A 23,162-nucleotide genomic window follows, 5' to 3' on the forward strand; every position below is an offset into this window, starting at 1 on the left:
GAAGCAAATTGTTTTGGAGTTCTTTTGGAAGATGTTGGACTTTGGGGATCTTGGGGAATCAGGGTCTGTCGGCAGTCACTGATGTACCCAAACATGATGGGGGCTCATGCTTGTGACGACAACCTGTCCTCAGATATGCCACATGTAACCACCCCACGGGGATAGCACAAGGCATGTTGTGAACAGAGTGGAAGAACATCAAACTCAGTGTGTTGTTTTCATCTTAAACCTGCTGTAAGCACACGACAGCCAGGGTTCCACCCCTACTCCCCCCCACACAGCCAGATTATGGAAGGGATTGCTTAAAGAATATTGCCTTCAGGCCGGGCATGGTGACTCACGCCTATAATCCCAGCACTTTGGAAGGCCAAGGTGAGAGAATTGCCCGAGTCCATGGGTTTAAGGTCAACCCGGGCAACTTGATGAGACCTCACCTCTACAATAAATCAAAAAATTAGCTGAGCGTGGTAGTGCATGCCTATAGTCCCATCTACTTGGAAGCCTGAGGTGGAAGGATCAACTGAGCCCAGCAGGTCGAGGCTGCGGTGGCCGTGAGCATAGCATGCCACTGCACTCCAGCCTGGGTGACAGGGTGAGACTCAGACTCAAAAATAAAAAAAGAATATTGCTGTTTTATGGACAGTAAACTATTGCTGAAAGAGTAGAGAGGAAACCTGCATCTAACACTGTGTCAGGTTTGGGATTTGATGGCTGTGTGTGTGTGTGTGTGTGTGTGTGTGTGTGTACACACGCATGCACATGCGTGCTGGCGTCAGTTTCCTAGGTAGTTTTTGGGTGTTTACAGTATAATTAAATGTTTTAGAGTAAGCAATTTGTGGTGCCTGCATTAACAATTATTTTGATGAAGTTGTGCAATGTATTTGATATTATTATTTTATTTTATTTATTTTATCTATTTTAGTTGGAGTCTCATTCTGTCACCCAGGCTGGAGTGCAGTGGCACACTCACAGCCACCGCAACCTCGATCTGCTGGACGCAGGCAATCCTTCCACTTCATCCTTCCAAGTAGCTGGAACTACAGGTGCACGCTACTGCAACCAGCTAATTTTTTATTTATTGTAGAGATTAGGTCTCGCCAAGTTGCCCGGGCTGGTCTCGAACCTGTGAGCTCAGGCAGTCCTCTTGCCTTGGCGTCCCAAAGTGCTGGGATTATAGGCTTGAGCCACTACACTCGACCGATATTATTTTAAAAACTGATTTCCAGCCGGGCTAGTTGGCTCAGCCTGTAATCCCATGCTTTGGGAGGCTGAGGTGAGTAGATTGCCTGAGCCCGCAGGTTCGAGATCTGCCTGGGCAACTTGGCGAGACCTCATCTCTACAATAAATCAAAAAAATTAGCTGGGCGTGGTAGTGTGTGTCTGTAGTTCCGGCTACTTGGAAGGCTGAAGCGGAAGGATCGCCGGAGCTTAGCAGGTCGAGGCTGTGGTGGCTGCAAGTGGCCACTGCACTCCAGTCTGGGAAACAGAGTGAGACTCCAACTCATAAATAAATAAATAAAATAAAATAAAAACTGATTTCCTTTTTGACTAAATTAGATACTCCTAATAGTCAAAAGTAAACATTCTCTCTTAAATTTTACTGGTCAACTCATTTCACACTCACCTGATTTTCCTAAAAACTAAAATATTTCTGATATTCCAATTGGCACATGGTCTGTTTTGAAACAAAAGGAAATATATATTTGAAGAATTTTGTGGTCACCTGAGACATTAAGCTGTTGCCTATCATTTTTTATCAGTGCTTGCCAAGTAATCAATTATGAAAAGATGAAGAGCAAAAATAAATTTTCACCTGTAATAAAACGCTGGCTATTTGAACAAGATAAATGTGTTTTGGTAGATAGAAAAAAAGAGAACTAAGCCGGGCTCGGTGGCTCAGCCTATAATCCCGCACCTTTGGGAGGCTGAGGTGAGTGGATTGCCTGATCCCGCGCGTTTGTGACCCGCCTGGGCAACTTGGCGAGACTTCATGTCTACAATAAATCAAAAAATTATTAGCCAGGCATGGTAGCGTGCGCCTGTAGTTGCAGCTACTTGGAAGGCTGAGGCTGAAGGATCGCCGGAGCCCAGCAGGTCGAGGCTGCAGTGGCCAGGAGCAGCCACTGCACTCCAGTCTGGGCGACTCAAAAAAAAAAAGATAAAAGAGAACTAGCACAGATGTCTAAACTACCTCCCTGGGCATGAGGGTGGTACAACAACCTCAGCTCACCTGGCTTTTAGGATGCTGAGCTAAGGGTGGCCTGGCCAGGTCCAAATTGCTGGAGCCAATCCAGGAAATAGGATTAGGGATAAAACTAAACTGAAAGGCCATGGTATGGTTGAATCAAGGTGTTAATCGGATGAAGAGTTGGAGGGGAAGAAACCATGTCCAAAGCCACCAGGGGATCCGGTGGGAAGGCAGAAGACAGATCTCAAGAGGTGCCGGGCAGATCTAGGGGTGCTTTTTTAGGGCCTCAGCTTTGAATGGGGAGTGAGATGTTAAGGGCACCCAGATACTGAGATGAACACGTGGGCTCTCCTTTCTTCCTTCCAGAGCCTTTTCTAACCATTTGTAAAAACTCCATAGGCTTTTTTCCACAGTAATTCTTTAAGAATGGAAGAGGGAAGGGGTGGTCATTACGCCTTAAAAAAATTAGGCAGTCCAAGGAACCCTTGTTTTCCAAATAAGAAATGTGGAGTTGGGTGGTAGTTTCAAATCATTGTTTCATTTTCTTTGCTTCTGAAAAGAATTGCTAATTTACTGACAGCCTATCCTCAATTGCACAGATATTGTAAAGTTTCTCTTTTATTCCCCACAAAGATCTCTATTTTTAGCTTTTAAGAGCTGTTACTCACAACTGAGATATAAACAGTATCCTGCACCCACACACAGCATACATCTCATGGTTCGAGACAGGCTTCCTAGAACTGCAAGACGAGTTTGGGCTTAGTCAATCTGTTAGGTTTCCTTATAGGCTTATTTTTTCATTCTGTTATTTTAGTGAGAGGCCTGTGAGAAATTTCCATGTGTATAAATGATGCTTAAGAGCCAGCCTGCATGGTGGCACGTGCCTGTAGTTCCAGCTACTTGGGAGGCTGAGGTAGGAACATTGCTTGAGCCCAGGAGTTCAAGACTACAGTTAGCTATGATCACACCACTGCACTCCAGCCTGGGCAACAGAACCAGACCCTGTCTCTAAAAAAGTAAAAATAAAAGAAGCTCTCACCATCAAGTTATCCTATGTGGAATTTCCCATGGCAGTTTCCTGAAACATAACTTGTTTATGTTTCCTGAAACAAAACTTGTCTGCAGTTTCTAGACATGCTCTAAAAACAGGCAAACTCTAGCTCAACATTTAATGGGATGTAGGAATCTCTGCCCAGTCTGCACCCTCTTTCAACTATTCAAATAGAAAACAAGAGTGCTTGGATGTTTCACATTTGTGAAAATCTCTTCTATTACTGACTTTTTGGAATTGTACAATTTGTTTTTGGTGAAAACAACAACAACAGCAAAAGCAAATACTGGTTATTTGAAAAATGGACCCACTGATCTCAGCTGGACCAGGGCAGATAATCAGATCATGTCACTTCCCTGCTTATAGTCTTTCAAGAGTTTCCCACTGAACTTGAAATAAAATTCCCTTTTTTTTTTTTTTTTTGAGTTGCAGTCTCACTCTGTCGCCCAGACTAGAGTGCAGTGGCACGCTCCCAGTCACCGCAGCCTCGACCTACTGGACTCCGGTGATTCTTCCGCCTCAGCCTTCCAAGTAGCCAGAACTACAGGCACGCGCTACCACGCCTGGCTAGTTTTTGATTTATTGTAGAGATGAGGTCTCGTCAAGTTGCCAGGGCGGGTCTTGAACCCGCGGGCTCAGGCAATCTACTCGCCTCAGCCTTCCAAAGTGCTGGGTTTACAGGCTGAGTCACCAAGCCTGGCCAAAATTCTCATTTTTTTTTTGTACTGTGGCCATCAAGGTCCTGTGTTTCTGGTTCTTGTTGGCCTCTCCAATATTATCTTATGCTGCTCTCCCCTTCATTCACTGCCCTTGAGAAACACTGGCCTCCTTTCAGTGTCTCCAGTAAGCGGCAAGCAGTTTTCTACCTCAGCATCTTTAAACTAACTGGTCTTGCAGTTCGACTTTTCCTGCAGCTGGCTCCTCTTCCTCTTGAGGCCTTAAAGTCTTGCCTACCGTTGTACAGTTTAGGACTCCTCCCCTCAAGCCCCTGCCATGACTCTTTCACAGCATCCTGTTTCTTTCTTTCATAGTGTTTATCACAGTCTGTCAACTTTTTGTTGATTGTTTTGTTTCTCATGTCATGTTTGTCTTTCCCACTGCAGGCCAAGGAGTTTGAACTGAGCAGGGAGGAGCTACTGAAAGTGTTTGATCAGGGGAGGGATGTGATTGCATTTTAGGGAGATTGAGCCATGGCAGTGGACCAGTAGATTTAAGGTGAGGGAGGCAACGGAGAGACTGCACCATAATAGCTAAAAATAGAAAATTACTGCTAAAAGTCCTCCTGAGACATGACAGGGTCTCAAACCTGTAGATGGGAAGGGAGGTATGAGAGACTCGCCTTGTGCTTGAACTCATGCCCAAGCATGCAGTATCCTCACCTTCCTCCTTCACTCCACCCTGCAACCCCTTTACTTTCTCCTTCAGTGATGGTGAGATGCTTCTCATTGAAGTCAATGCCTCTGGGGCAGCCGCTGCAGGCCTCCTGGGTGATTCTTGAGTGATGACTATGTCTCATGTCTGTTCGATAAAACTGCTTTAAACAAAGCTATATTGTTATTAGCTGTTGTTCCCCTCATTAGGGGAAAAACAGATACACTATAGGTGATTACTGAGATCTTTTTCTTTGTGAAATTCTTTAGTTTTAATTAGAAAACACTGTAGCAAAAACATTTTGAATATAGAACATTTTGATTTAGAATATGGCAATGGTTCAATGGTCTCATTGGGAAATTACGTTTCTAAAATTGCAAATTGTGAATAAGAGAAATGTGTTTTCAGTTCTAAACTCAGCAATGCATTTTGCTTACAAGAAGACCAGTGTTACACACTGGCAGGTCACTTTAACTTTCTCCTTTTGTAGAATTCTGAGCATCTTGAAGATCATTTGAATCTGATGGCCGTCTCCTAAAACTAGTGTTCCCTCTCTACTCTACACGTTGGTAGTTATGCTCTTGGGAATTCTAGAGCACATGCTCCTCCTTTGCCTGTGAACTTTTGTTTGTCAGATGATTCTAAGTATCAAAGCATCCACAATTTCATTGTAAGACTCATGGGGTTGGGAGACTCTCCTCAATGTCATCTAGCATATTGCAGGGCTATCATAAATATTAAACAGCAGCAGTAACCCTTTACCTCATTTTCTCCACTGTTCATTTCATTTAAAAAAATCTCTGTGGCAAAATTTTATGCCCTTAACCTATAAAGTTGCCATTAACTAGGTGTTGGCAGGGCATGGGTCCAGTGGGATTTTCAGCAGTCATTCATTCATGCAGCACATATGCCTTGAAGAGCTGTCACATTCAGGGCACTGGAGATCCATCTGTGAACAGAACCAAAGTCTGCCCTCCTGGAACTTACATTTTAGCAGGCTGACAATAAGCAATGGAGATGAATAAGTAGATTACGGAGAAGTTCAGAAAATGTTCAGTGTCATCATGATAAGGAGCAGAGGGACAAAGGAAGCGGGGAGAGGCGGGCTGTACTTTTAAATAGGGGTTGAGGATGAGCCCCACTGAGAGCTGAGCAAACATTTTAAGGAGAGGAGGATTCAGGCTTGCATCTATCTGGGAAAGAATGCACTGGGGAAAGAGAAGAGCCCGATGTGTCCAGGGGTTAGCAAAGAGGCCTGTGGGTTAGTGTGGAGTGAGAGGGGCCACAGCTGTGGAGGTGAGACCAAAGAGATAACTGGGGGCCAGATCACTGGAAGGATATTGGCTTTACTCTGAGTGGAATGAGGAGCCATTGCAGACTTCTTGTGTAAAGGAGAGCTATGACGGGACTTTTTTTTGTTTTCTTTTCTTTTAGCAGAGTCTCACTCTGACGTCTAGGCTGCAGTGCAGTGGCACATTCCTAACTCACCACAGCCTGGACCTCCTGGGCTCAGGTGATCTTTCTCCCCCAGTTCCTTAGTAGCTGGAGCTGCAGGTATGTGCCACCATGTCCAGCTAATTTTTTGATTTTTTTTGTAGAGTTCTCACTATGTTACCCAGGCTGGTCTTGAACTCCTGGGCTCAAGCAATCCTCCTACCTTGACCTCCCAAAGTGCCGGAATTACAGGCATGAGCCACATGCCCAGCAGGGCTCTTGTTTTTTTTGGTTTTTTGAGTCAGAATCTTACTCTGTTGCCCAGGCTGAAGTGCAGTGGCACACTCACAGCCATCGCAGCCTCAAACTGCTGGGCTCAGGCAATCCTTCCACCTAGGCCTTCCAAGTAGCTGGAACTACAGACGCATGCCACCACGCCCAACTAATTTTTTGATTTATTGTGGAGATGAGGTCTTGTCAAGTTGCCCAGGCTGATCTCGAATTTGTGGGCTCAGGCAGTCCTCTCACCTCAGCCTCCCAAAGTGTGGGATTACAGGCTGAGCCACTGAGCCCAGCTAGCTAGTAGACTATTAAGTGAAGATGTCAGTTGGCAGTTTGGAGGAGAGAGGTTAGGACTAGGGATCAACGTGTGGTTGTGGTTAACAGAGAAATGCTATTTAAGGCAAAGAGACTGGGTAAGGTCACTTAGGAACGGACCCAGAGCTGACTGTGGGACACTCCAACAGGGGGTATTTAAGGGGGTAGGAAGGGAACCAGCAAAGGAGATGGGGCAATCGTGAGCAGTGGGAAATAACCAGAGGAGTGTGTGTCCTGGGAGCCATGTGATGAGGACAGCAGGTTGGGAGGGGGTGCTTAACTGTGCCACATGTTGCTACTGATGGTTCATATGATTTCAAGAACCAAGAAGTGGCTGTCGAAAGTTGGAAGCACAGGCCTGCAGTCCCAGCTACTTAGGAGGCTGAGGCAGGAGGATCGCTTGAGCCTAGGAGTGCAAGGTTGCAATATACTGTGATCATGCCTGTGAATAGCCACTGCATTCCACCTGGTGACAGAGCCAGACCCCATGTTTATTATCTCAGGTATTTATTTTTATTTTTTTGAGTAGGAGTCTCCGTCACACACTCACGGCCACTGCAGCCTTGACCTGCTGGGCTGAGGCGATCCTTCTGCCTAGGCCCTCTAAGTAGTTGGAACTATAGGCATGTGCTACCATGCCTAGCTAATTTTTTAATTTATTGTAGAGATGAGGTCTCACCAAGTTGCCCAGGCGGGTCTGCTTCACTCCTTTTTATGGACAAATAACATTCCATTGTGTGTGTGTGTGTGTGTGTGTGTGTGTGTGTGTGTGTGTGTGTGTATCCACATTTTATTTATCTGTTGGTCAGCTGATAGAAATTTGGGTTGTTTCTACTCTTTAGCTATTATGAATAATGCTGCTAGGAACGTTTGTGTACAAGTTTTCATAGGGGCATTTTTTTTTCTGGGGTTATACCTAGGAGTGGAGTCAGATTTCTCCTTTCTCATAATACTCCCAGTAGCCTAGATCAATATTGCCACAATTTCAAGACTAAAGGTCAAAAAATTAGACAAAGTTGAAAAGTAGGACTGAGAACACAGGTCCCTTCTCTTCCCCCCTGGGTCCTTAGTGTCCTAGAGCTGTTTCAGCTGTAGACTGTTGAATGTACCTCCGATGTAAGTGGTCATTTTTCTTCTTTCTGTTTCTGGAGATAATGCATTGTCACATCAAAAAGGGCAGAGACTGAGGGAGAGATCAGGTTATTTCAGAATCCAGGTCATTGTTTACTTGTAGCTGCATAAAAATCTTCAAGTAGATTTTCTTACAGCCTCTCCAAGATAAAGATGCCAGAAATGGCAGCCAAATACATTGACTTTGAGAGAAAAAAAAAAAGGCTTATAATTGCTTATCACGCCTTGGATTCACTTCTGGGGAGCACCAATTAAAAATCTCCAACATGTGACTTTTTCCATGAAATTATATTAATATGGAACAGTTCTTATCAAATATGAGTGCACGTGTGTCCTTAAGTGTGTGTGTGCTTGTGTGTGTTGTGTGTTTTAGACGTTTCCATAATGAGTTCCCAAGTGCTTTTTTGGCAGTGGTTATTAAAGCTTGTGTGTTTGCGATTTATTTGGCAAAATGCCTTTAGTGAAGAAAGGATATAGTGTTCTCTTGGTTCTTTGCCCAAAGTAATTTTGGAGAAGTCTGTGACTGTATTGAGTTCATGTCATTCATTGGAGACAAGTCACTGTAATTACATTTGATCACAATCAGTTTACAGTTGTTTTATCATGTTTTCATGCTGAATATCTACTCAGACATCATAGCAAAACTTAATGGCTACTGTTTTATTTGTACATAAAATGTTTTATAGCTTTTTTTTGCAGGACACATCGGGTTTCAATCATCACTGCTGCATAGTGAGTGGAAAGCTGTGGATAAAGGACTATCAAAAGTCCTTGACTACATAAAATTTTATTTCAGGTCACCTTGCCATAAAAGATATTGAATGCATTTTGTGGCTTTTTCTCCTGACATGTTAACCGTTATAGAAGAGTTGCAATATTTGGAGGAAACCATATGAAATGAGGAACTTAATTCACCTAAGGTGGTTTATATTTGTGTGCATTCTCCATTGGAAATGGCCATACCAGTATTTTAAATGGCCCCTGGGTAATACAGGGTAAAGGCAGCAGCATGCATGATACTCTCGGCATTTAAAAGCGAGTTATCTTCTTAACCATAAGGCTACACATTTTGTCATTGTTGTTTCAGAAGGTCTGCTCTAACATCTGCACTGTGGCAGAGCTATGTTGCAGGGTGTTATTTACAGCCACCAAATGCTGGGGGCTCTCATGTATCACAGTCCCTGATTTGCTAATTGTGGAAGCTTAGATTCACCAGTGAATTTGGGTGCATTCACTCGTTATCTCCCAAGTGTCAATTCTCACCATGCCTTATTTTCCCCCAAAAGGCTGGTCCCAAGCTCTTCAGAGATTTGCTCTTAGTCTATATGTTTGAGTCTACATTGTTGAAGAAGCTCCCTTTAGAAAAGTGTAATTAATGGGAAACTTTGACATCCAGCTGAGAAAATTAGTTTGCATCAAAAAAGGCAAGATAGAGGATTAAAGAAATTTTAGTCCTAATCTAATTAACACCAATTAAAAGATGCAGATGAATTTGCACCAACAAATTGCTAATTATGCACCAATTTGCCTTTTTCTGTAACCAAACTAAAATCAGGAAAGTATTATTATCTTTTTATTTGAGAAGACTTACACTGTGGGTTTGCTACAATCATCTTTTATATAATTAAAGAAAAGGTAGGCAGTAGTATGAAATATTTCACTCTCCTGATATTTTAATTTAGTTTAACTCTTTAAAAACAAAAAATACCCCCCCAAAACCTCCCAAATAAACAAACAGAAAACCCCCAGAAAGTACAGGATAATTCTGTTAGCATTCATTCACTTACTAGACATTTACTGAGAACCTAGTATGTGCCAGGCACTTATGTAACAATTGTTTTCTTCATCACTCAAAATATTTTAACTTGCCTGTATTTCCTGTATATTGTGTATTAGAAAAGAGCTCTTTGGCCAGACGTGGTGTCTCAGCCAGACGTGGTAGTCCTAGCACTTTGGGAAGCTGAGGCAGAATTGCTTGAACCTGGGAGTTTGAGACCAGCCTATCCAACATAGGGAGATTGGGTTTCTATTAAAAAAAAAAAACAAGCCGGGCTCGGTGGCTCAGCCTGTAATCCCATACCTTTGGGATGCTGAGGTGAGTGGATTGCCTGAGCCTGCTGGTTCGAGACCTGCCTGGGCAGCGACCTCATCTCTACAATAAATCAAAAAAATCAGCTGGGCATGGTAGCGCATGCCTGTAATTTCGGCTACTTGGAAGGCTGAGGTGAAAGGATTGCCGGAGCCCAGCAGGTCGAGGCCGCGGTGGCCGGGAGCGGCCACTGCACTCCAGTCTGGGCGACAGAGTGAGACCCCAACTCAAAAAAAAAACCAAAAACACAGCCAGGCATGGTGGCGTGCACCTGAAGTCTTAACTACTCGGGAGACTGAGGTGGAAGGATCACCTGAGCCGAGGAGGTCAAGGATGTACTGAGTCAGGATTGTTTCTCATGCTACTGCATGCCAGTCTGGGTGACAGAGTGAGACCCCGACTCAAAATAAAAAATAAAAAAAAGGGCTTTTTGACCAAAATTGCACAGTTAATTAAACTCTGCCCTGGATACACATTCCAAAAGGACAATCTAACTTTTAAACCTCAACAAATGCTCTTAATGCCTTGAACTCTGCTTTAACGTGACCGTCTGGGGTGTTCAGCTGAAGTCTTCCTCACTCGGTGGGTCTGTGTTTCTGTTTATCAGAGTTACTTGGATGTCCACTGTGCTGGGACTTTGGTTTCCTTGTGAATCATTTGTACAGCTCCTCAGATAGTGATCTGAGTAATTATGTACGGGTGGTGAAGCTCAGACCTGGTGTCTGCAAATGGTGCATCTGTCCAAATGTCCTGTAATGAGTAACCACAATCCACTTTATAGAAACCATATTTCTTCTGTTTCCAAAATGGGAAGGGGAGGGTGGAAGGCACATGTCTGCTAGAAATGGCAAGGAAAGCATTGCTATGGATTCCCTCTAGTCATTAATTATATAGAAAATTCCACAGCTGCCTTCAGATTTCCAGGTGCACATTATTAAACTTCATTCAAAGAAAACGTTTGGCCAACTAGGTCCTGATGTGAGAAACAGCATCATAAAGAGTTGTGTATATTACTGTCTAATATGTATACTTAGGCATTAAATAATATTAAATTACAATGTTATCTTCTTGGGACCATAGTTACTATAAAAATTTAAGATGCTCAGGTCAGGCATGGTGGCTCACACCTGTAATCCCTGTGCTTTAGGAGGCCAAGGCAGGAGAATCGTTTGAGCCCAGAGTTCGAGACAAGCATGGGCAACATAGCAAGACTTTGTCTCTGCAAAAAATAAGATGAAAAGCCAGGTATGGTGGCTCACACCTATAATCCTCGTGCTTTGGGAGGCTAAGGCAGGAGGATTGCTTGAGCCCAGAGTTCGAGACCAGCGTGGGCAACATAGCAAGACTTTGTCTCTGCAAAAATAAGATTAAGCTGGGCTCGCTGGCTCAGCCTGTAATCCCACGCCTTTGGGAGGCTGAGGTGAGTGGATTGCCTGAGCCCGTGGGTTCGAGACCCGCCTGGGCAACTTGCCAAGACCTCATCTCTACAATAAATCAAAAAAACGAGCGGGTGTGGTAGCGCGCACCAGTAGTTCCAGCTACTTGGAAGGCTGAGGCGGAAGGATCGCCAGAGCCCAGCAGGTCAAGGCTGTGGTGACCGTGAACGTGCCACTGCACTCCAGGCTGGGCGACAGAGTGAGACTACAACTAAAAAAAAAAAAAAAAAAAAAAAAAAGGATCCAGACTTTGGCCTTAGGACAGACCACTTGAGTTTCTCTCACTAGCCTGAAACCTTAGTAGTATTAGCATCAGGCCTGGACCAAATAAATAAACAAACTGCCTAATTGATACATATCATGTTTTTCATGGTGTTTTATCGTGGCAATTCTACATGTTCTTTGAAAGGAAGAAAAATTGAGTTCATTGATTTTAATTTTTCATTTGTTGGACCAGCAGCAAAACATCAGAAGATTAGGAGAGGATCATTTGACTATGAACAAGGTCCTAAAGAAGGAAGTATTGGCAGGGCTCGATGGCTCAACCTGTAATCCCAGAACTTTGGGAGGCCAAGGCAAGTGGATTGCCTGAGCCTGTGGGTTCGAGTCCTGCCAGGACAACTTGGCAAGCCCTCGTCTCTACAATAAATCAGAAATTAGCCGGGCGTGGTAGCGTGCGCCTGTAGTTCCAGCTACTTGGAAGGCTGAGCGGAAGGATCACTGGAGCCCAGCAGGTCGAGGCTGTGGTGGCCAGGAGCGGCCACTGCACTCCAGTCTGGGCGACAGAGTGAGACTCTGACAAAACAAAAAAAAAGAAGGAAGTAGTTCTGTAATTTACTACATTGTGGACCGGACGCGGTGGCTCAGCCTGTAATCCCAGCACTTTGGGAGGCCAAGGTGAGAGGATTGCCTAAGCATGTGGGTTCAAGACCAGCCTGGGCAACCTGATGAGACCTAGTCTCTACAATAAATCACAAAAACTAGCCGGACGTGGTGGTGCGTCTGTAGTTCCAGCTACTTGGAAGGCTGAGACGGAAGGATCAGCTAAGCCCAGCAGGTGGAGGCTGTGGTGGCCGTGACCATGCTGCTGTACTCCAGCCTGGGTGACAAGAGTGAGACTCTAACTAAAAAAAAAAAAAAAAAAAAAAAAGACACGATCACTAAATACAATAAATGATTCTGGATTGGATCTTGGGCTAGAAAAAGACATAGGTTGGCTCAGCCTGTAATCCCGGCACTTTGGGAGGTCGACGTGAGTAGATTGCCTGAACCTGCGGGTTTGAGACCAGCCTGGGCAACTTGGCAAGAACTCATCTCTACACTAAATCAAAAATAGCTGGGCATGGTAGCACGTGCCTGTAGTTCCAACTACTTGGAAGGCTGAGGCGGAAGGATTGCTGGAGTCTACCAGGTCGATGCTGGGGTGGCTGTGAGTGTGCCACTGCACTCCAGCCTGGGTGACAGGGTGAGACTCCAGCTCAAAAAACAAACAAAAAACAGACATAAAGCACAGTATTGAGACAATTGATGAAATTTGAATAAGGCTTGTAGAATGGATAACAGTATTGTATCTGGGTTACATTTCCTGATTTTGATCATTATAGTACAGTTGTATAGAACAGTGTCCTTGGTGGAAAAGTATTTAGGGGTAACAGGGTACAATAAATACAACTGACAGATGGTTCAGGAAAAAAATACATATGCATAATATATAGAAAATGTATGTGTATATGTTATGTATATATATTTATCTCAAGAGATAGAGAGACCAAGAGAGTAGTAATCATAAAGCAAATGTGACAAAATATTAACAATGCTAGCAGTTGGTAAGTCTGGGTAAGTGGAATTCAGGAATTACTTGTGCTATCCTTGCATCTTTTCTGTTAGTTTGAAATTATAGTCGTGCATAGTTCAACGACGGGAATATGTTCCAAGAAATGCATTGTTAGGTGATTTCATCATTGTGTGGACATCACAGAATGTACTTACACACACCTAGATGGTATAGCCTACTACACACCTGTATGATACAGCCTGTTGCTCCTAGGTGATACACCTGAACAGTATGTGACTGCACTGAATACTGTAGGCAATTGTAACACCATGGTATTTGTGTATGTAAACAGAGTACAGTAAAAACATAATATAAAAGATAAAAATGGAGGCTGGGCATGGTGGCTCATGCCTGTAATCCCAGCACTTTGGAAGGCCAAGGTAGGAGGATCGCTTGAACCCACGAGTTTGAGACCAGTCTAGGCAACAAAGTGAGACTTTGTCTCTACAAAAAATAAAAAAGCGTGGTGACATGCACTGGTAGTCCAGCTACTTGGGAGGCTGAAACAGGAAGATCACCTTCAGCCCGGGAGGTCGAGGCTGTGGTGAGCCATGAGCAGCGTGCCACTGCACTCCAGCCTAGGTGACTGTGAGAGCTTGATTCAACATTTACATAAAGATAAAAAGGGTACACCTGCATGGGGCACTCCATGTGAATGGAGTTTAGAGGCTACATTAAATTTATTTTTTTTAATTTGCTTTCTTTGGCTGGGTGCTGTGGCTCATGCCTGTAATCCCAGCACTTTGGGAGACCAAAGTGAGCCCAGGAGTTTAAGACCAGCCTGGACAACATAGTGAAACCTTGGTCTCTACACACACATACACACACACAAATTTTTAAATTAAACATTTAGTTGGACTCGGTGGCTCAGCCTGTAATCCCGTACTTTGGGAGGCTGAGGAGAGTGGATTGCCTGAGCCTGTGGGTTCATGACCCGCCTGGACAACTTGGCAAGACTTCATCTCTACAGTAAATCAAAAAATTAGCCGGGCATGGTAGCGTGCGCCTGTAGTTCCAGCTACTTGGAAGGCTGAGGCGGAAGGATCACCGGAGCCCAGCAGGTCGAGGCTGCGGTGGCCGGGAGCGGCCACTGCACTTCAGTCCAGGCGACAGAGTGAGACTCCAACTCAAAAAATAAAAAATTAAACAATAAAATAAAATTAAACATTTAAACATTTAGAAAGTTAGCTGGGTGTGGTGGTGTAAGCCTATAGTCCCAACTACTTGGGAGGCTGAGGCAGAAGGATTGCTTGAGCCCAGGAGGTTGAGGTTGTGGTGAGTTGTGATCATGTCACTGCATTCCAGCCTGGGCAACAGAGTGAGACCTCAACCAAAAAAACCTTTTTTTTCTTTCTTTACTAATAAATTCACCTTAGCTTACTATAACTTCTTAAACTACTTCAGGTGTGGTGGCTCACACCTGTAATCCCAGCACTTTGGGAGGTGGAGGCGAGAGGATTGCCTGAGACCAGGGGTTCAAGACCAGCCTGGGCAACTTGGCGAGACCTCGTCTCTACAGTAGATCAAAAAATTAGCTGGGCATGGTGGTGCACACCTGTAGTTTCAGCTACTTAGAAGACTGAGGCAGAAGGATTGCCTGAGCCCAGCAGGTCGATGCTGGAGTCTCTGTGAGCATGCCACTGCACTCCACCCTGGGTAACGGATTGAGGCTCCAACTAAAAAAATAAAAAAAAATAATAATAATAATTCTCAAGCACTGTGTACTGTTTATGATTGTACATACCATATTTTTATACAGCAGATAGTGCAGTAGATTTGTTTACACCAGCATCCCCACAGACTCATGAGTAATGATGCACTGTGCTATAGCATCACAGAGCTTAAACAACACTGCAGTACAATCTTAGGGGCCCACCATGGTATATTTGGTTTGTTGTTGACCAAAAAGTCATGCAGCCAGATGTGGTAGCTCACAACTGTAATCCCAGCACTTTGGGAGGCGGAGGTGAGAGGTGAGCGTGCCACTGCCCTCCAGCCTGGGTGACAGAGTGAGACTCCAACTCAAAACAAAACAAAAAGTCATTATGCAGCACATGACTATTTAAAAATGAAAAACATTAAAATAGAAAAGCTGAATTCCCCAAATTAATGAACCTCCTTGCACATGATTCTAGAAAGAAGGACAGAGGTTCCACTGGGACAGGAAGTCTCAAGCTAATGCGACACTACTGCATCACACTTAGGGGATCAGCCTTCTTTTTTTTTTTTTTGAGTTGGAGTCTCTGTCACCCAGACTGGAGTGCAGTGGCCGCTCCCGGCCACCGCAGCCCCGACCCGCTGGGCTCTGGCGATCCCCCCGCTTCAGCCTTCCGAGTAGCCGTGAAACTACAGGCGCGCGCTACCACGCCTGGCTAATTTTTTGATTTATTGTAGAGATGAGGTCTCGCCAAGTTGCCCAAGCGGGTCTCGAACCCGTGGGCTCAGGCAATCCACTCACCTCAGCCTCCAAAAGGCACGGGATTACAGGCTGAGCCACCGAGCCTGGCTGGGGATCAGCCTTCTTAACCCAGCCTGTTGCAAGGGATTCTGGGGATAAATGTTCACCAGGGCAAACTGGTTACGTTCAGCAGCTTCGTGTATTTCTGCAAAATCTACCAGTCTGAGGATGAAGTGAACTAAATGATCCCCTCTGAAATGATAAATAACACGTCAAATGTTCACAAGCCTGTTTATTTCTGACGCCCACCACCCCATAAGACAGTCATGGGTTTTAGTGAACACTCAAACCAAAGGTCACTGTTTTGTGTGTTTTTGTTCAGACAAGACTTCACAAAGACCTTTTATAAAGAAAACAACCAGCCAGTAAAACAGAATTAGAGCACATTATATATGTGACCAATCATTTCATAAAATCTGATGTAAGCCTTCAGGCATAATTGGAGTTCTTAGCAAAATACTTTGGTTTTTAATATTTCTATGACCCTCTAAGGGGGACTTAGCAATTACTCTTAAATTTTCAAAGCAGTGCATGGAGTTTTAGCTGTGTGACTTCCATTAAAGCCCATAGGAGTCTTGTTGCTAAAACATCACACGACTCTTGAAAATGTGCTCCTTCTTGTGAAATTGTTAGAAGTAATGGGTATGGAAGTATAGCACGGCATTTCTGGTACATTTACAAGCTTTCTGCACTTGTTTCAAATTTTATACTGTTATGGAAACGCAACAGTTCTATAAGAATCGAAGGGGGAAAAATCCTATTATGTGTATTCCAAAGGGGAAGGGCAGGAAAAATATAGTAGAACTGGTTTTAAAAATTAAATTTAATAATTATTCAAGAAAAGCCACATGTTTAGTCATATTTATCTTCCTTATTGCACGCTTTATGTCAGCTCCCAGATGTTTAAACCTTAAAATTGAACTTTAAAAAAATGAACTTTAATGACAAACTTTCACAATAATGACATACAACAATTCTGGGTTTTCAACACCTTCTTCCACCGAAACCGACATCACTAAACATGGGCTTCACATCTTTAGATGGGGCGGGGTGGGCGTGGCCGCTCCCGGTGGACAAGAGTGTGGCCTTAAGGCTGGCTGTGTGCTCATCAGGAGCCAGTAGACATCACTCTCCCACATCCCAGTGATATGCGCGCAGTTATTCCTGTTACCCAACTGTGGGAAGGGAGGTTCAGAGCCCACATGCGTCTGACTCGAGACCAGAGACCAGATCCCTCCTCCCCCATTACTCTGTGTCGTGCTACCCTCTAGAAGACAGTGCAGCAGCCCTCAGGGTTGTATGTGGAGCTGCGGGAGGTACATTCCGAGCCAAGAAGAGGGTGAGGGCCAGGCAGGAGACCGTCCTCCTATCCAGAGGACACCAATGCTCTGAATTCGTCCAGCGCACACAGCTACTCAGTTCGGACTTTGCTCCCGGGTTGACATGGCCTGCCTTGCAGGAGCCGGTAGCTCCGAATGGTCAGCGCAGGGACCAGGCCTGGCGTCAGCGCTGCCTCCCCTCCAAGCGTCCGAGGGCCTTGCTGGCGACGCCTCTTAGAGCAGAAACATCCTTGCAATCCTGTTTCCACGGTCCTTTGGGGGACACTTGAAGCCAGGAGCTGGCTGGCGTCAGACACAAGTATTTGTTTCAACACATTCAGAGAGAGAGTGAGAGAGACTGACTCAATGACTATTTCTTGAGTTAATTATCGTTGGCTCGGTTTCAGTGGTGCAGTGTTTTGCTGTAGATTCATTTACAGCAGTACTGAATTATCATTTGTATATGTATATGATCCTACTTCTCTCCTGAAATCTCTACTTATGTCTCGAAAGTAGGTTTTAGGATAGGTTTTATAAGTGGAGAACTCGACATAGAACCAATTTTTGAACACTGCATTGAATGGACAGCATTCACTGAGGATGAGCTAGACCACCGATTTAAAGTGTCCCATCTGGGGTCAGAATTAGGGACTATCTAAATAAGGGAATTTCAGAAGCGCAGGGCAGAATATCAAGGTACAAATGGGAGGAAATAAGCCATTGTTCCTTTAAAAAGCTTAGTCACCTCGATAATGAGAGGCTATGAAATAGTTCTTTTTATAACAGTAGCTTCTTAACTTCCCAGCCCTAATAGCTCCAAGGGCCACTTGCAGAGAGCCCCGGGCTACACCTGCCTTGCATAGATTAGGGCCTGCTGCAGCTGTCTTCATTTGCAAGACTAAGGTGTAGCTCGGAGAGCGGTGGTCTCAGCATGGAGCTCTCCTCCTCAATCTCAATAGGCCGATAGGCGTTGCGGATTAAGATGGCCATTGCAAGCCAGGCTCAGAAATTGCAAGATGAGGCAGGTAACGATTTCCTGGGTTTTATGTATCAGGCCTTACGAGGCAGGAGCCCTTTTATACGCCTGTCTTGAATTAGCCATACCTTTTACAATCAGCTCTGTTGATGAGCAGCTGCCCGAACTATCTAGCATATCCGTGGTCCAAGCATGCCTTTGGCACACGCACGTGTTAGCAAAGAACTGGTGAATATATAAGATGATCTCTTGGTGAGGACAAAAGGGACCTACAGTCAGTCAGCGTTGGTCTGTGGGTTGGATACGCTTTTTCCTGTAATGTGCATTTGTTTCACAGAAAATACAATTAGGATAATTCTTGTGTGTTCTCTACAGGAAGGAAGTAGTATACTGCTTGTGAATGGTAGGCTAACTGAGGGAACCATTAAAGGGTTTTTAATAGACTTTTGAACCAAAAGACATAAGAGACTATACTTATGTTGTCTTAATTGAGAAATATTGTGCAGTATGAGGAGACCTAATCAAATTTTCATTACATACCTGGTCAGGGACCAGGTTGAATGTTTCTTTAAGCGACTGGATAAAATGTACATTGAAGACGTGTTAGTTCTGTGAGAATGTGTCTGACATGCGTATCGTCTCTCCTGCGGATGTCTGAGTACCAGATACTTGGTTTACTGTGTTGGGTTGAATGCTTCTGTTCTAATTTCAAATGAACTTTACCACCAGACTACTTGATCATGACTAAGCCCAGGAACAATGCAAATGGAATTGCCCCCTGATGGGGAGGAATGGGCCCAGATGGCCCTTAAAAGGTGATAATTAGGAAATATAGCATATCTGAGTAGCTAGAAAGAGAGAAACTTGTTAAAGACAGTCAATCTGTTTGAAGCAATGGTCTTTCCCTTAATTATATGCATTTTCATTTAGAGTTGCTTTAAAGTAAAAATTTCCCAGGAAAAATTTTTTATTAGTAGCGAAAACCTAGAAACCACACATTTTTTGCTACTCTGTTTTACATTATTTTGAAAATTCTTTCCTTCAGACATTTTCTATTTTCCCGATCTGTGTAACAGACTTGCTGTGTGTGTTTTAGGGGGCCGTTTTAGGTTATTTTAGCTCTTACGCTAAAACAGTGGGGGAGTGATTAAAAGTGAGAAAAATATTGGTATAAATTTGTAAACTGAGCTTTTAAAATTAAAATAGTTACAGGATCTTACAGTCTGGGATTTCATATACTTTGTAAGACTGCCTTAAATGTATTGCCTTCTTGGCAGCTTCATGCCAGATTTTTCTCGAATATATCATTAAAATAATTTTACATACGACAAGTTGGACTTTTTAAAGAACTATATTTTATCTGAATTAGTGTATTTACATTTGCTAATGATATCACTCGTTTGGCTTTTCTTTAGTCAGGTTTTTTTTTTTTTTTTTTTAGTGTACAAACTTGGCGTTACTATAAAAATAACAAGTGAACTGGGAGTGACAACGTGAGGATGTGAAGAGAGAGAAGAAATATGCTCCTTATCTCTCTTCCAGCTCCTGCATGGGACGGAGGATGGCAAAGATGACTGTTCTTGGGAACTAAAGCACAGTGCAAAAGCTAGAACAGCCAGAAGGCCACTTTTTCCTTATTTGTAAACTCAGGAAGCAAAATTACATTGGAGTGCTAAATGACGTTATCCCGAATGTTTTGGCAGTCCTCTTTTGGCAGATGAGTCGCTTTCCTGAAATTACTCAGCACCATCACTCATCCTGACAAAAGCCAGTGGTACAGATGCACCTTTGGGACTGAAGCCAAGGTGAAACCTGCATTTTCCAGGTCGGCCCACTCAGGTTTGGAAGGACTCTCCATAAAATCAGCCTCACAGCCCACGCATCGCCCCTCTGGCGGGAACGCAGGGTTTCAGGATCTAGTCCTTGGGACTCAATACATTTTCATAAAGTATCTCCCTCCACTCAAAAATCACTTAGAGAATATTTGATATTTTAAGCCTCGTTATTGAAAAACGGATCTAGTTCATTCTCATTTCCAGGAGCACACATACCAAGACAGAATTGGAGAGACTCAGTGCTCTCATCCCAGCAAACTTTAGGGAAGATGGGATCCAGGGGGAGCCAAGAATACACTATCTGTAGGATATTTTGAACTATATCCTTGCAATTATTGACAGGTTGTCCCAAACAAAACAATCTGGCTCTAATTTCTCTTGTCATCAGTGGAAAACAAAACTTTTATTTAGTGCAGTGCAGGCGTGCTGAAGGGAAGGAAACATCAAAAGGAAGATGGGAGATACAAATCATTGCTATCTTTCTTTTTTTTTTTTAAACCCCTTTAAAAAATTACCCAGGTCTCAGCCCTCCAAGTAGCTGGAACTATAGGTGTGCGCCCCCATGCCCGGCTAATTTTTCATTTTTTTTTTTTTTTTTTTTTGAGTTGGAGTCTCACTCTGTCACCCAGACTGGAGTGCAGTGGCCGCTCCCAGCCTCCGCAGCCTCGACCTGCTGGGCTCTGGCGATCCTTCCGCCTCAACCTTCCAAGTAGCCAGAATTACAGGCATGCGCTACCACGCCCGACTGATTTTTTGATTTATTGTAGAGATGAGGTCTCGCTGCCCAGGCGGGTCTCGAACCCGCGGGGTCAGGCAATCCACTCACCTCAGCCTCCCAAAGGCGCGGGATTACAGGCTGAGCCACCGAGCCCGGCTAATTTTTCATTTTTATTGTAGCGATGAGGTCTTGCCAAGTTGCCTGGGCTGGTCTTGAACCCACCGGCTCAGGCGGTCCACTTGCCTTGGCCTCCCAAAGTGCTGGGATTACAGGCTGGGCTACTGAGTCCGGCCCATTGCTGTCTTTAATTCTGTGATTCACAGCAGTGAAGGAGCATAATTTAAATCCCACGTGCCCAACCATATCTGTAAATGAGAGTGTGATTTTTGAAGGTTGTATTCCGTTATTTCAACTTGAGCAATTGCAAGTAAGATCTAGGATTACCAAAGTTACACTTATTTCCTATTACTTTCTAAATGTGACGTGACTTGAAACCTTTGTAGCTGACATTTTTATCTATCACAGAACAAACTCTGAAGAGAAGAGCGCTTCAACTTTTTCAAAAAAATTTTTTAACGGGTTTAAATTTCATCAACACTATACGTGCCCCTTGTTAAGATAACTAACAACGGATTGCTGTAACAGCACTTGGGATTTTGTTTAACAGCAAATATAAAGAACTTGAGTTGAAATAGCCCAGGAGATGGATGGTGATTAACTCTGCATTCTTTTTAGACTGTTTTATTAATTAGCTCTCTAGACTCAAATAGGTTATATCCTCTGAGCAGTAAATTGCATTCCATTTGCAAGCTCTGTGGACGAAATTTGCATGTGGCCTAAATGCTACCCACATTGTTGTGTTAAGTAGCATTTTATCTCTCTGAACCCCTCCCCTGCCTCCTCCCCCACCTCCTCCCCCACCCCCAATGAAAGTTTTATCCACTCTTCTTGGTGGAAGCGAAGGTCGCATGTAAGTTTGGTCATTTGGCGCCATCTTCTTTTTTATTGTTCAATCCACTAAAGCCAGTCATGCCTGGCAGTACCGAGTGAGCTCCTTCCGGGGTTCTGGTCGGCTAAGCATTCAGAGTTCTTTGCTGTTTATTTACATGGAATGGTTTCAGCTTCTTTGCTTTAAGAGCTGATGAAAAGGAACCTTTTAAAGAAGAGGAAGGTAGTTTTTGGATGTAGATTTTACTCTCTTCTCGAATCTTCCCTTGATTCTCTCTCCTCTGTCCTGCCATTCCACCACCAACCCCCTCCATCCCCAGCAGCACGGGATTCTTTGTTTGTTTATTTGTTTGAGTTACAAAGTATTTTAGGAAGCACATTAATACTGCACAGCTTGGAGGGTAAGACAGAATTGGATGCCTCCCTCACCGTCAGTTGATGGAATCATCAGTGTTCCAGTTCTATTTACCATCATGATTTGAGAATATTTCTGAACAGCTGCCCTTCTGAGGACGTTGGTATTTAGACAGACCTTCCTGTCATTCATCTGGCTCGCGAGCACAACTCTTTGGAAAGAATTAATATCAAACTTGCATATGAAAATTGACTATTTAGGAATGGATTCCTTTTCAATATCCACTTTTCAATTCAACCAGGGAGATCTCATCTATTTTAAAAAATCATTAATCACATACTTCTGACATTTTCCCTTTCAATTTCCTCAGGGGGAAAAAGTTATTTGAATAACAAACAAACAAACAAAAACCCCTCATCGCAAATAGCTGTCAACCTCCTACTTGAACAAAAGCTTTCTCTCATATTGAGACCCACGGTGTTTTGTTTAGTTAGAGGCAGCAGGGTGGTAGAGGCACTATGCAGAGAGGCTTGGGGTTAATAAGCACTTTCTGGATTTAGTGTCTGTCCCGATTAACTCTTGGATTACTTGCTTTGAGTTGCTAACCCTCTCTCACTGCCCACTCGAGACTTTCCCACATGGTAGCCCGGTCCGTGGGTGCCATCCCTGGATGCACTGATGGTGGAAGATAGTGTGAAAATGTAAGCACTGTGGTTTTCAGATGATCTGAAAGCAAAAAGCTTAAGCGTTAGTTCTGGTTTCCTCAACCTAAGGAGCATTTTGGGGGGAACATTTTCTTTCTTTCTTTCTTTCTTTTGAGTTGGAATCTCACTCTGTCATCCAGGCTGGAGTGTAGTGGCATGCTCCTGGCCACTGCAGCCTCGACTGACCTGCTGGGCTCAGGCAATCAGTCCTTCCCCCTCAGCCTTTCAAGTAACTGGAACTCCAGCTAATTTTTTTATTTATTGTAGAGACAAGGTCTCACCATGTTGCCCAGGCTGGTCTCAAACCCGTGGAATCAGGCAATCCTCTTGCCTTGGCCTCCCAAAGTGTTGGGATTATAGGCTTGAGCCACCGCGCCTGGCCCATTTTCTTAATGAATATCTGAGTTGACCTAGAGTTGAAAACAGGCTGAATAACCTACTTTTTAGACATGTCCTTTGTTCAAACCAACTCTTATATAGAAAGTCTAAAAATTTGGGAGCGGGGAGGGACAGGCAGAGATGAGAGTCATTCTCTCTTACCTGCCTGTTGGGGCTTCCTGAAGGAACTTCAGTACCCAAGTTTAAAAGTCATTTTATAAGCCGGGCTCGGTGGCTCAACCTGTAATCCCGCGCCTTTGGGAGGCTGAGGTGAGTGGATTGCCTGAGCCCGTGGGTTCGAGACCCGCCTGGGCAGCGAGACCTCATCTCTACAGTAAAG

At 44.0% G+C, this 23,162-nt stretch overlaps 1 long non-coding RNA gene across 1 annotated transcript; it reads right to left on the reverse strand.

The window, feature by feature from the left end:
• Positions 1-20,669: 20,669 nt before the first annotated feature.
• LOC110594540 lies at positions 20,670-22,232 on the reverse strand. The gene is made up of 3 exons (XR_002481300.1): positions 21,815-22,232; positions 21,347-21,590; positions 20,670-20,680 (listed from the first exon to the last, which is right to left on the reverse strand). It is a non-coding gene; the product is annotated as an uncharacterized LOC110594540 (long non-coding RNA).
• Positions 22,233-23,162: the final 930 nt, after the last annotated feature.

Source organism: Carlito syrichta, unplaced genomic scaffold (genome assembly GCF_000164805.1).
Source record: "Carlito syrichta isolate Samal-C Ts95f unplaced genomic scaffold, Tarsius_syrichta-2.0.1 Scaffold316024, whole genome shotgun sequence".
NCBI classification, from domain to species: Eukaryota; Metazoa; Chordata; class Mammalia; order Primates; family Tarsiidae; genus Carlito; species Carlito syrichta.